Here is a 14,438-nt window from a genome sequence, read left to right as displayed (position 1 = left end):
GAAGGAAACAGAAGATCGTCATGAACATATGCATACAGAGAGAAGTGATATCGACCACCTCTCCTTCTCCGAGAGATTGGTCGAACAACAAGTTCTCGTATATCTATCCGACACTATCGGCTACATATATACAATAATTATCTCTTACAATACAATCTCCTAATTAAATTGTAAGAACACAGGGTCCATATAATATTCTCCGTTTTCAGCGATCACGTGGTCAAGGAAGAATGCCGCCAATTCCTCTTGAATTGCTCGCATACGATCTGGTGCTAGGAGTTCATCCCGCATCTGAAACATCTAATTTGAAGAAGGGGGTGAATACATATATATATATATATATATATATATATATATATATATATATATGAATAAATGAAACTCAACACAAATGATGGTAATAAAATAAAATTGTGAATATTATTGCTTACGCACTTCATATTGTTCGTCAGAATAGCCCCGCTCACAGGTCGTGTAGCGGATGGACTCGCAAACGTAGTATCCACAGTAATTATTCCCGGGTTCCTGCCACAACCACTTTACAAGAAATAGAGGTCAATCAAACTGATAAGCAAGCATGCTAAATGGTATTGATGAAACTAGCGCTTGAATCACTAGGAGATGCGCGGAACATGCTACTATAGTACTTACTTTCGGGTGTTTAAATTGCAGCTTCTTCGGCAGTCCCGGAGCTTTTGTGGTGAATTTTCTCCAAACCCTGCCAGACAAAGAAAACAATTACTTGATATCAGGAAATGAACAAAGTTGCTGATATGGTGGATAATGATCGATTTAACTTACTTCTCGAGCATTTGAGTCATGTTCGCATAGTCCTGGGGATCTTTTCGTCTCGAGTCTAAGACGGTTACTACTCCCTGCTCAAGCTTAATCTCTAGGAGAATATAGTGGAAGCTGCGCATGCATGCATAAGTCATCAATTACATTACCATAACCTGGACTAATAAGGGAAACCGAATATGCACAAGACAGTAACACTCACTTGAAGTTGTAAGGAAAGAGTATTATATCTTTGTTTTGATTTAATACCAACGATCGTAGCAAGTTGGCCTCGGCTTCTTTGGCATGTTTTTCAACCGTATATGCATCTATGAGATTTGTGTTAATGAACCCAATATCACCGATTTGTCTTTTCTTCAATTCGGCGATCTTCAATCTGCATAATATAGTGAGGATAATTATAAATACATGCAATGAAAGAGCTGACCTATATAGAGAGACTTAATGACAGAAGTAGTACTACTTACAGACAGTAGCAAGTGATCGTTGTTTTATCGAGGGCCTTTTGATTGTAAAACTGGAAGAAATCCTCAAATGGAACATTCAGCAGTTCAATTCCAATGAGGTCATGCTCCGGTTTAACTCTCAGCGTCAAAGTACTCATCCCATCAGACTCTCTGCAGGTTTTCATGTACCAATCATGTAATCTTCGCATCATCATTGTTAGAGATCTTTCATCTTTGACGAGAGGCTTCCCGTAATGGTATTTGTGTTCGTCCACCTCCATGATTTCATAATGTACATCGTCGGACAGGTAATCTCCAAGATTGCTATAACCGGCCACCATCCTCGGATCATTAGCGACGATGTCTTTTGACACCTTGAGCGGGGGGCACGATTGGTTCGCTTGTTCGCCGAGCTGGGCAATTTTTTTCCCAGCTCGTCGTTCTTTTAACCTTTGATCACTGACAGTACTTCCCGACCGCTCCGCTTCGGCATATGTCTTTGCAAGAATGCGCTCATAGTTGCCTCTCGGCGGAGACTTTGGTGGTTTTGTCAGGGCAGCCAGAGTGCGCTTTGCTTTCACCGGATCTACCTTCTCCTCCGGAGGTGGATGTTTCTTTGCTTTCACCCCTTCAAAGAAGTTTGTCACTTCGGCTCGCACGATCTTCCTGGTTTCCTCCTCGGTCCTCTCCTATGGTAACTTCTCTGGAGTCTTCAAAGAAGGACCGAATCTGTATTGCCTCCCGCCTCTAGCAGCTGTACTGCTAGACGCCGCCAGAGCAGACGGAGCGGCTGCGGCTGTCTTCTTTCCTTGCTTACGAGGCGGAGGAGAAGGACTACGACGCGCCGGAGCAGCCGCAGCGGCGGCGGGTCTCTTCCGCCCTTGCTGACAAGGCGGAGAAGGAGGAGGCTGGCTGCTCTGGCGCGCCGGCGCAGGCGGAGAAGGAGGCGGAGTGCCGCCACGCGCCAGAGAAGGAGGCTGAGTGCCCTGATCACTCGCCGGAGGAGGAGGCGGAGTGCCGCCACGCGCCGGAGAAGGAGGCTGAGTGCCCTGATCACTCGCCGGAGGAGGATGCGGAGTGCCCTTACTCGCCGGAGCCGTCCAGTTCGGAAGGTTGATGAGCTCCTTCCGCCATAGGCACGGAGTCTTCAGAGCTAAACCCAGCCGAGTCTCCCCTTCACCGGTAGGGTGGTCAAGCTGGAGGTCCTCAAATCCCTCCGTTATTTCATCCACCATCACCCTAGCATATCCTTCTGGAATCGGCCAGCAGTGGTAGGTTGCGCCGGGTTCAGGAGGTAAAACAGAGCCAACAGCCGCCTTGGCTTTGAAGTTCTGCCATTGCGCCATAAGGTGGCAATGTTGAGACTCCGTGATAGCATCCACGGGGTAGCTAGCAGGAGCCGTCAAGACATGCTCCAGCTGAAGCAGCTCGGTGGAAGCCACGCTGCTTCTCCGCTGAGATGGCGGGGTAGCTTCGGGGGTAGTTTTGGCATGTCGATTGCTGTCTCGTTCCTCTAGCGCTTGAACCCTTTCGTGCAGCTTCTGAATTTGGGTCTGCTCCATTTTTTTCCTCCTCTCCTGGCTTTTGTAACCGCCTGCGTCCGGAAAACCAGCCTTCCACGGAACGGAGCCTGGCGTGCCTCGTGTCCGTCCAGGGTGCTCAGGATTCCCGAGGGCCATTGTGAGCTCGTCGTTCTCTCTGTCTGGAACGAACGTCCCTTCCTGCGCTGCATCGATATATTGCTGAATCTTCTTGACTGGTATTCTCAAAAGCTCGTTCGTCCAAATGCACCTCCCTGATACAGGGTCCAAGGTTCCGCCAGCCCCGAAGAACCAAGTCCGGCAACGGTCTGTCCAGTTCATTGTCTGTGGTTCGATCCCTTTTTCAAGCAGATCATTCTCAGCCTTGGCCCACTTAGGCCAGGCTTTGAGGTAGCCACCTGACCCCGTGCGATGGTGAAGCTTCTTCTTCGCAGCATTCTTCTTGTTTGTCGCTGACATCTTCTTACCTTTTCCGATGTCTTGTGGGCCACAAATGCGGGCCAGTGATCTCTGATCTTCTCATACCGGCCGATGAATTCTGGTGTCTCTTCTTTGTCGAAAAACGTTTTCAGCTCATTCTTCCACCTCCTGAATAGGTCTGCCATCTTCTTAAGAGCATGAGACTTGATTAATTCCTCTTTAACTGGCTTCTCTGGATCCTCCTCTGGCGGTAGGGTGAAATTTGCCTTCAGCTCAGTCCAAAGATCATCTTTCTGCATATCATTGACATAAGACACCTCAGGGTCTTCCTTCTTAGGCTTATACCATTGGTGGATGTTGATCGGGATCTTGTCCCTAACTAGAACCCCGCACTGAGCAGCAAATGCATCCTTTGTCCGGATGGGTTCAATCGGTTGGCCGTCGCGTGCGATTGCTGTGATCTCAAACCTTTCATCCGAGCGCAACTTTCTCTTCGGGCCTCGTCTCTTTACCGCAGTTGTGCTCGATCCGGAGGGCTAGAAAAAAGAAAAAAGACGAGTGTTAATTAATATGTGTACATACCAAAACAATGAATGCATCAATTAGCTAGTCAGCACAGGCTTAACTAATATATTTACCTGGCCGGACTCTGTTCGGTCACCGGAGCCGTCACCACGGGCTCCTTCTTGCACCAGCATTGGGTCACCGGAGCCATCATAATCATGTCTTTCCTCCTCCACTCTTCGATCACCGTAGCCTGCTTCTTCACCTTGTTCTTCCAGACCATCATTGTCGTTAAGATACGACAAGATATCACCTCCGGCTAAGATTATGTCCCCCAACACCCCTTCTGCGGGCCTGAATCCTGGCCCATGGATGGGTTTCTAATCGTATTCAGGCCGTGGTGGCCCAGTAGGTGGCATAATTTTTAATTTTTGGCCTGTTATTTTTCATGCATTTACTAATTATTTTGAGCTATAAGACCCTAAAATTGAAAAGCATTTCAAATGAACTCTGAAAAGGTTGAAAGTTGGCATGGTATCATCATTTCATCCACATAGCATGTGCAAGAAAGTTGAGAGGGTTACGGCAAAAACTAGATGCACTTCGTGTACAAAACGGACAATGGTATCATACTCGTCTGTTACAAAGTTGGCATGGTATCATCATAATAGTTGCGGGAGAAAGTCTTCATTTTTTCTTCGCTTGTGTCATTTGCTTATTGCGCCGTAACCATGGATAATCTTCATCGTTTATCGGGATGCTTGGGTGAGCCTTGACTTTGAAGGGAGGAATTTCATGAAACTTTTCATAATCTTCAGACATGTCAGTCTTGCCCTCCACTCCCACAATGTCCCTTTTTTCCTGAAAGAACTATGTGGCGCTTTGGCTCATCGTATGATGTATTCGCTTCCTTATCTTTTCTTTTTCTCGGTCTGGTAGACATGTCCTTCACATAGATAACCTGTGCCACATCATTGGCTAGGACGAACGGTTCGTCAGTGTACCCAAGATTGTTCAGATCCACTGTTGTCATTCCGTACTGTGGGTCTACCTATACCCCGCCTCCTGACAGATTGACCCATTTGCACTTAAACAAAGGGACCTTAAAATCATGTCCGTAGTCAAGTTCCCATATGTCCATTATGTAACCATAATATGTGTCCTTTCCCCTCTCGGTTGCTGCATCAAAGCGAACACCGCTGTTTTGGTTGGTGCTCTTTTGATCTTGGGCGATCGTGTAAAATGTATTCCCATTTATCTCGTATCCTTTGTAAGTCAATACAGTCGAAGATGGTCCCCTGGACAACGAGTACAACTCATCACAAACAGTGGTGTCACCTCTGAGACGTGTTTCCAACCAACTGCTGAAAGTCCTGATGTGTTCACATGTAATCCAGTCATCACACTGCTCCGGGTGTTTGGAGCGCAGACTGTTCTTGTGTTCATCGACATACGGGGTCACCAAGGTAGAGTTCTATAGAACTGTGTAGTGTGCTTGAGACCAAGAATATCCATCCCTGCATATTATTGAGTCCCCTCCAAGCGTGCCTTTTCCAGTCAGTCTCCCCTCATACCGCGATTTAGGGAGACCTATCTTCTTAACGCCAGGAATGAAGTCAACACAAAACCCAATGACATCCTCTGTTTGATGGCCCATGGAGATGCTTCCTTCTGGCCTAGCACGGTTACGGACATATTTCTTTAGGACTCCCATGAACCTCTCAAAGGGGAACATATTGTGTAGAAATACGGGCCCCAGAATGACAATCTCGTCGACTAGATGAACAAGGACGTGCGTCATGATATTGAAGAAGGATGCTGGGAACACCAGCTCGAAACTGACAAGACATTGCGCCACATCACTCCTTAGCCTTGGTATGATTTTTGGATTGATCACCTTCTGAGAGATTGCATTGAGGAATGCACATAGCTTCACAATGGCTAATCGGACGTTTTCCGGTAGAAGCCCCCTCAATGCAACCGGAAGCAGTTGCGTCATAATCACGTGGCAGTCATGAGACTTTAGGTTCTGGAACTTTTTCTCTGGCATATTTATTATTCCCTTTATATTCGACGAGAAGCCAGTCGGGACCTTCATACTGAGCAGGCATTCAAAGAAGATTTCTTTCTCTTCTTTCGTAAGAGCGTAGCTGGCAGGACCTTCATACTGCTTCGGAGGCATGCCGTCTTTTTCGTGCAAACGTTGCAGGTCCTCCTGTGCCTCAGGTGTATCTTTTGTCTTCCCATACACGCCCAAGAAGCCTAGCAGGTTCACGCAAAGGTTCTTCGTCACGTGCATCACGTCGATTGAAGAGCGGACCTCTAGCTCTTTCCAGTAGGGTAGGTCCCAAAATATAGATTTCTTCTTCCACATGGGTGCGTGTCCCTCAGCGTCATTCGGAACAGCTAGTCCGCCGGGACCCTTTCCAAAGATTACGTGTAAATCATTCACCATAGCAAGTACGTGATCACCGGTACGCATGGTGGGCTTCTTCCGGTGATCTGCCTCGCCTTTGAAATGCTTGCCTTTCTTTCGACATTGATGGTTGGTCGGAACAAATCGACGATGGCCCAGGTACACATTTTTCCTGCATTTGTCCAGGTATATACTTTCAGTGTCATCTAAACAGTGCGTGCATGCGTGGTATCCCTTGTTTGTCTGTCCTGAAAGGTTACTGAGAGCGGGCCAATCGTTGATGGTTACAAACAGCAACGCGTGCAGGTTAAATTCCTCCTATTTGTGCTCATCCCACGTACGTACACCGTTTCCATTCCACAGCTGTAAAAGTTCTTCAACTAATGGCCTTAGGTACACATCAATGTCGTTGCCGGGTTGCTTAGGGCCTTGGATGAGAACTGGCATCATAATGAACTTCCACTTCATGCACATCCAAGGAGGAAGGTTATACATACATAGAGTCACGGGCCAGGTGCTGTGATTGCTGCTCTGCTCCCCGAAAGGATTAATGCCATCCGTGCTTAAACCAAACCATGCGTTCCTTGGGTCAGCTGCAAACTCAGCCCAGTACTTTCTCTCGATTTTTCTCCACTGCGACCCGTCAGCGGGTGCTCTCAACTTCCCGTCTTTCTTACGTTCCTCACTGTGCCATTGCATCAACTTGGCATGCTCTTCGTTTCTAAACATACGTTTCAACCGTGGTATTATAGGAGCATACCACATCACCTTTGCAGGAACCCTCTTCCTGGGGGGCTGGCCGTCAACATCACCAGGGTCATCTCGTCTGATCTTATACCGCAATGCACCGCATGCCGGGCATGCGTTCAGATCCTTGTATGCACCGCGGTAGAGGATGCAGTCATTAGGGCATGCATGTATCTTCTGCACCTCCAATCCTAGAGGGCATACGACCTTCTTTGTTGCGTATGTACTGTCGGGCAATTCGTTATCCTTTGGAAGCTTCTTCTTCAATATTTTCAATAGCTTCTCAAATCCTTTGTCAGGCACAGCATTCTCTGCCTTCCACTGCAGCAATTCCAGTACGGTACCGAGCTTTGTGTTGCCATCTTTGCAATTGGGGTACAACCCTTTTTTGTGATCCTCTAACATGTGATCGAACTTCAGCTTCTCCTTTTGACTTTCGCATTGCGTCCTTGCATCGACAATGACCCGGCGGAGATCATCATCATCGGGCACTGGTTCCTCTTGATCTTCAGCAGCTTCCCCCCTTGCAGCATCATTGGGCACATCGTCTGGTTCCTCTTGATCTTCAGCAGCTTCCCCCGTTGCAGCATCACCGTATTCAGGGGGCACATAGTTGTCATCGTCCTCTTCTTCTTCGCCGTCTTCCATCATAACCCCCATTTCTCCGTGCCTCGTCCAAACATTATAGTGTGGCATGAAACCCTTGTAAAGCAGGTGGGCATGAAGGATTTTCCGGTCAGAGTAAGACTTCGTATTCCCACATGTAGGGCATGGACAACACATAAAACCATTCTGCTTGTTTGCCTCAGCCACTTCGAGAAAATCATGCACGCCCTTAATGTACTCGGAGGTGTGTCTGTCACCGTACATCCATTGCCGGTTCATCTGCGTGCATTATATATAATTAAGTGTGTCAAAAACCATTACAGAACATCATGAATAGATAATTAAGTGACCAAAGAGTTCCCTATATATACCCCATCACCACAGCAGAGCACTCCACAGTGCTCTATTTTTTCTGGCCGGCGAGGGGAGGGCATTTGGGTGCTCTAGCTCACCTCCTATGCACATGAGGTGTTCGATGAAATGTCTGAGCCACACTAGTTAATCTTTCTCCTCTCGAAACTCGACCTCCGAGCTTCATTTTCCCCGAGATTTGTCTAGGTTTAGCGGTCTGTCACGTCCCGTCCCCGTCTTCACCGCCGTCGATCGCCCGCGCCGATCTCGTCGCCAGCACCACCGTGGTGAGCCTCTTGTTCTTATCTTCTTTCTGAAAGGAAAAAATTCTTACTTTAGATAGTTACTTGTCTAATTTTGTTACTTTTATTATTCCTTCTTATTACATAGTGCGATGGTTTTGGTATCCGCCCCCGTCGGCCCTCGTCCTATCTATGATTCGGATGTGGTATATATTATCTTTTTATAACTATTTGGTTCATTTATTGTTTATGAGAAATATACCGACCAACGTGACATAGATTTTATTTATCTAGGAGGTAGTTGAACCGGAAATTCTAACCGACCATATTGTCGAGAGGTTAAATTTAGTTGAAGAAGAAAACAATTACTTGAAGGAAAAAATAAAAAAAATTGAGGAGGAGAAGATGATATTGGAGTTGCATGTTGCGGATGTCGTCGATGATCACAAGATCAAGATGGATGCAATGCGCTTGAAGATTAGAAAGATTAGAAAATATGCCATTCATACCGAGGCTTGGTATCATTATGCCGTTGGATCAATTGTTACCTTGGTTGTGATTATGATCGCATTTGTTTTCGCATTGAAATGTTTTACATAGTTTCAATGTATGGTTTAATTAATTAGATGCTCTGGAGAGCTATATATATGTTGTTAGATGAGAACTATGTATGTACTTTGGTTTTAATGTGATGATGAACTTCTATTAGTTTGGTCACTTAATTATCTATTCATGATGTTCTGTAATGGTTTTTGACACACTTAATTATATATAATGCACGCAGATGAACCGGCAATGGATGTACGATGACAGACACACCTCCGAGTACATTAAGGGCGAGCTCCTCTCAACTGCAGGCTTTCGGGCCTAACCGTTCTCTTTGCCTGTGGGGCCTACTGGGCCTTCTGCGGGCCTGAATCCTGGCCCACGGATGGGTTTCAAGTCGTATTCAGGCCGTGGTGGCCCAGTAGGTGGCATAATTTTTTTCTCTATTTTTTCTTTTCTCTTTTGCTTTATTTGTTTTGTTTTGTTTCTACTTACAACAAAAAATTATTTATTTTATTTCTAATTACTTATGTATTTTACTTTAATTATTTTATTTTTATTTATTTTACTGCTGCTATTTTTATTTAATTTATTAAGGTTTATTTATTTTAGTTACTATAGTTTATTTTATTTTATTTTATTAAGGTTTATTTATTTTTATTTATTTTAGTAAGGTTTATTTATTTTATTTACTATAAAAAATGAACATAGATACGCCTATAGAGAAAATTCAACCTAAATTCATAATAAATTTCTATGAAATTCAAAGAAATTTACTATGAATTTAGGTCAAATTCCCTGTATAAGGGCATCTATTTTCACTTTGAGAGGAGCTCAACAAGGCAGAGAGGGACGGGCTTATAAACTGGTGTGAGCGCCCTTCGGTTGGCGAGGTGGGACTAAACACTGGCCGCAACTAGGACCAGCCCTTTAGTCCCGGTTTGTGGTATGAACCGGGACTAAAGGGTGGTGGGCCAGGAGCGTGGCCCATTGGTCCCGGTTTGTCCCACCAACCGGGTCCAAAGGGGCCGGACGAACCGGGACCAATGCCCCCACGAGGCTCGGCAGGCCCCTGGCCGCACGAACCGGGACCAATGCTCGCATTAGTCCCGGTTCGTGATTGAACCGGGACTAATGTGAATATTGCCCTGTGACCAAAGCCCAGTTTTCTACTAGTGAGTAGATATCCTTTAAGCAAGTAAGAGCATGCTTTTCAATCCAGGTGGATAAACTAAACAACTTTTTAGATAAATTGCAATCAATAAAGGGAACGAAAGCTACAAAGCATCTAGTAGACGTGACCTAGAGCCTAGAACACTCGTTTTAGAAAGGTTGTCCACAACTAAAAGAACGTCACAGAAATATAGAGAGCAAAACCGCAGTTGAATTGGTTGCTAGAAGGGTTGCTACCTTATTCGACGGGGCCACCTCACGACGTACCTTCCTCTCCCGGTCACCGAAACAGCGGAGAACAACTCCCTCTACGTGCAAGAGCCCATCACACACCAAGAATCACCAAGAGACCAACAATGTTGCATAAAATAGGTAGACATGGATCAGATACGCAAGATCTGCGTCATGAAGCAAGCATAAGAGGAAGGAAAAAAGTTGACCTTGCCCGAAGGGAAGGGAGGACGCGCTGCCATCGGCATGAGTTTGAAGGGAGAGCAGCCGAGCTTATCTGGAAGTTGGTGGCATCTGTCCGCCTCACACCAACAGGAAGAGAGAAGCACCACATTTATAAATTTGGCCTTTTCTTTTAGTTCCTCATAATTTGCTTTTGATAAGGTCTCTTCTGTATGTAAAGGAGATGCTGACAAACAATATAGGTGCTTCACACAACTAAACTGCCAACGGATGACTGACTGAATGTAGGTCTGACATCCAAGCTGAGTACCCCCAAGAACTGAGCGATAAAGGAATTAGCATTGTATAGAAACAATTTGCAGGACATGATGGTGTCTGCAGCTCACAACCATATATAACCGCAAACAAAGCTAAACTACTACTAAGAAGCTAGCAACTAATGTCTGTGAAACTGATGAACGAATCCCACACAGAGTCTACTATTTGTTAGCCAAAGGAAATTTTTTCCAAGAAAACCAAAGAACTACACAGGAGCCATCATGGCTATACCAACATCATATTAAGAAAATGCAAAGGAATAGCAAAAGAACAACTTCAATAGCCCAGCTTAGCTTATATAATGCACCACATATGTTGCATGTTGACTGAAACCAAACTATTTCCTAAAACTACGTCTCAAGAATATCCTATTTAAAATTTAGAGGAAGTAAGATGCCAAAGCAAGCAAATTTAATATATATATATATATATATATATATATATATATATATATATATATATATATATATATATATATATATATATATATATATATATATAGGAGGGCTTTCCACCTGGATTTCATTACCGTATCAGGAAGTTCATGTCTAGAGCTGCGGAGGCAAAATGGTCCAGAGAAATAATATCGCATGGAAGCGGCATAGGCAAGCTTCCATGGACTACTTAGCATTTCTAATATTCAGAAATGAGAAGTCAAGATATAGATTGAGCATCAGTATTATTTTCAGCCTGCGTAAAATCAAATCAAATGTATGAGCACTCCATGGATATACTATATACTGTTGCTTTTCAGATTCAAAATGATCAAAAGTAATGAAATAACGCCAAAGGCAACCGACAACATGATTTGGGACCAGAAAGCTATAAAACCATTTATAGGAAAAGTGCCACATAATATGTTACTATGACAGGTTTATTGAAGACAGAATAATCATGAGCAATACAAAATGAAGAAAGTAATTTCTTACATAAACAACAGCCAGCTGAGCTGCCGCCAATTCATGTTCCTGCAACCTGTAATAACACACTCGAGTTCATTTGATCAACACATGCATTATTTTCAGTGCAAACAAAGCTGATTACCCTTAAAGATAAACCAAGTGTTGTAATTGAAGTAACTGTAAGAAAATATCATCACTGCGCTTTTGAAGTTGCAGCTAACAAAAAAGACAGATCAGAATGCCCGTTAAGATACACTTGCCAGTCAAAAGTGACTATAAGTTGGTTGAGGAAACATGAGTAACACCCATGTTGCAGATTTATATGAACATGAAAGGACACCACATATGGCAACAAGACTCTGTCATGTAGTTCTAAATCAACGGTTCATTCAGGAAAGCAGACAACATCAAAAGTGCTCATTCATATGAACCAAATAATGTAATATTTGCCAAGAACACAAGGGTGTAAAATTAGAATAACAGCATGAATCTCCATCTCAATCAATAACTTAAGCTAGGAAAAAAGAGCAAATCATTCACGCTGGTGTTTTATTTCCATTCATGAGTCATTGTCATCAAATTATCTTGTCTCTTCCTTTGTGTGAGATTGCACCTACATATTCAGGTCAGAATCATACATGAGCTTTTTTACTGACATACTTAAACAAAGATCATGCTTTGAATAAATCCTGACTGGATGCTAGCATTTATAGCATGGTTCAGACATCAGTTAATCACAAGGGTTAGAATACAATCCATCGTCGTTGTAGCACCCGGTACAATCAATTTAAAATGTAAAATAGACGGAGCAAGCACAAAAAGGCCACCAAACATGGGGCATGAATGTGGTAAAGAGATGATTCATCACTTGTAGGAACGAAATTGAGGCACAAAATATGAATCATGGTAAGGGGATATGCTAGAGAGAGAGAGAGGATTCAAAAGGAGCACATATTCACCTGGGACTTAGACCTTTGATTTGGCGGCCATGGAAGAAAATCCCTAGCTGAGCAGTGTCGCCTTGCTCGATCCTATCAAGAAGAAGCCCCAAATCAGCTTAGTCGATTCACTAAAAGGAAGAACAGAGAAAAAAAATTCTCAGGGATCTCCCATGAACAACAACAAAACTATTCTAGAAGAAATACTACTACTCCTGCAAGGAGAATAAACATGTGAAACAATAGAGCAACCATACCAAAACAATACTTGGGGGAAATGGGTCAGAAAACTTGCCTTGCTCCACACTGCAACTGTGCTTCCTGCCTCCTCGCGTCCCTTACGTACCGGGGTTAATCACCTTAACTACTAATTCATTATCCTTCCATCTGCAATATAAGTCCCGGAGTAAATAACTACGAATGAAAATACATGATGGATAATAAGTACACGGATTGGTCCACCTACTAATTTAGCCCACAAGCCATCGAGTAGTATCACAACATGCCATCATTTGGGATCTTTCTTCATGGAACTTTAATTGAGATATCTCACATTCTACCCACAAAACCTTCGAGCCATCTCTATCCAACCAATCTGTGCATAAACAACATGGTTAATTAAAATAGGAAGTAATCCAAACAAATGGTATTTCTGAAAGAAAGAGGTAGGAGCAAGCATACATAACAATCAATGGCATCACATAATAGCAGACAAGGATCGAAGTTATGTAGTACTTAATGAATCATAACAAAAGGTAGTACACCCCACAAACATATATATAGGAATTGATCAAAATATGAGAATTCTGGAATCATACTTTCGAGAGATTTGCCCCTATCTCTTTCCGGTGGACACTCAAGCAAAAGAGCAGATTAGCTTCATATGATAATTTTGGAATCATACTTTAGAGGGATTTGCCCCTTTCTCTTTCTGACAAACACGTAACCAAAAGAGCAGGTTGTCAATCGCCTTGTAGTAGGCAGCAAACCAAGCAACTGCACTAAAACTTACTCCAATTGGATCGATAAATTGCCGCAGCTGTATCTGGTATTACACCATTGCAGGGCAATAAAATTAACTATAGAGAGATTAATTAAATTTCCATTGTTAATTGATGGCCAACACAACTTCTGTAACTCCCACATCTTTTAGAGTCTCGATCTGGCGAGAAAGGCATTACAAAAGAAATTAACCACAAGATACACTGAATAGTTCCCACATCTTTCGGAGCCAGGATCTGGTGATGAAGGCATTACAAAAAAATAATCACAAGATACACTGAAAAATTAAAGGTTTTTGTTCAGTGTTTGTTGTCCTAGAGCATAGAGGATATCATGACTGACCTAATTTGCAAATTTTGCAGGCAATATCTATGTACAAGTATCAAAAGGAGAATATCTTGACTCACCTAATTTCCTCTAGGACAACAGGCAAATCCACAAGAAAGAGAGAGGAGGAAACTATGGAGAAGTCGGCTTACCTTCGGGGGAGCCCGGTGGTGGCAGTTGACGGCGTAGTATGGAGCATGCTACACCCTGGTGGCCACCTCGTCGTCGGCCAGCACGGATCCGCGGGGCGGCACGACAACCTTGCCACGTGCACCTCCTTCACCCTCCACCACGCCAGGGACGCCATCCCTCTCTGTTGTCGTCCTTCACAGCGCCGTCTGGTAGGTGGTGGTGATGGCATGGCGGCGGCAAATGGGGAGGATGGTGGCGGCGGCGGGCAGGGAGGATGGCTGGCGGGGAGCGAGTCGGCGACTGAGCGAAGACGCGGGATGCGGAGGGTGGTCGACGGCCACGGGAGGAGAGGAGGCAGGGTGGCGGCGCGAGGTGGGGGAGGAAGCGAGAGGGAGTCGGGGTGAGAGTGGGAAAGGAGAGAGGCAGCTAGGGTTTCACCACAGGGTGCTGTCTTTTATACGTTCATGTGTGAAAAGACGAGAATGCCCTCGGTGGGGCACGGAAATTACCGGCGGTGGCATGGTGCTTTTGATCCGACGGTGAGGCTCTCTCTATCACACGATCCGACGGCCAGACTCTCTCCATCACACGATCCAACGGCCAGATCTCGTTTGG

General features: G+C 44.5%; 1 long non-coding RNA gene across 1 annotated transcript; it reads right to left on the bottom strand.

The window, feature by feature from the left end:
- Positions 1-12,656: 12,656 nt before the first annotated feature.
- LOC123075608 (uncharacterized) lies at positions 12,657-14,222 on the bottom strand. The gene is made up of 3 exons (XR_006436173.1): positions 13,844-14,222; positions 12,829-12,957; positions 12,657-12,749 (listed from the first exon to the last, which is right to left on the bottom strand). It is a non-coding gene; the product is annotated as an uncharacterized lncRNA (long non-coding RNA).
- Positions 14,223-14,438: the final 216 nt, after the last annotated feature.

Source organism: Triticum aestivum, chromosome 3D, assembly GCF_018294505.1.
Source record: "Triticum aestivum cultivar Chinese Spring chromosome 3D, IWGSC CS RefSeq v2.1, whole genome shotgun sequence".
NCBI lineage: Eukaryota > Viridiplantae > Streptophyta > Magnoliopsida > Poales > Poaceae > Triticum > Triticum aestivum.
The sequence above is the reverse complement of the archived record's forward strand: the minus strand, read 5'-3'. Positions and strand labels throughout refer to the sequence as shown.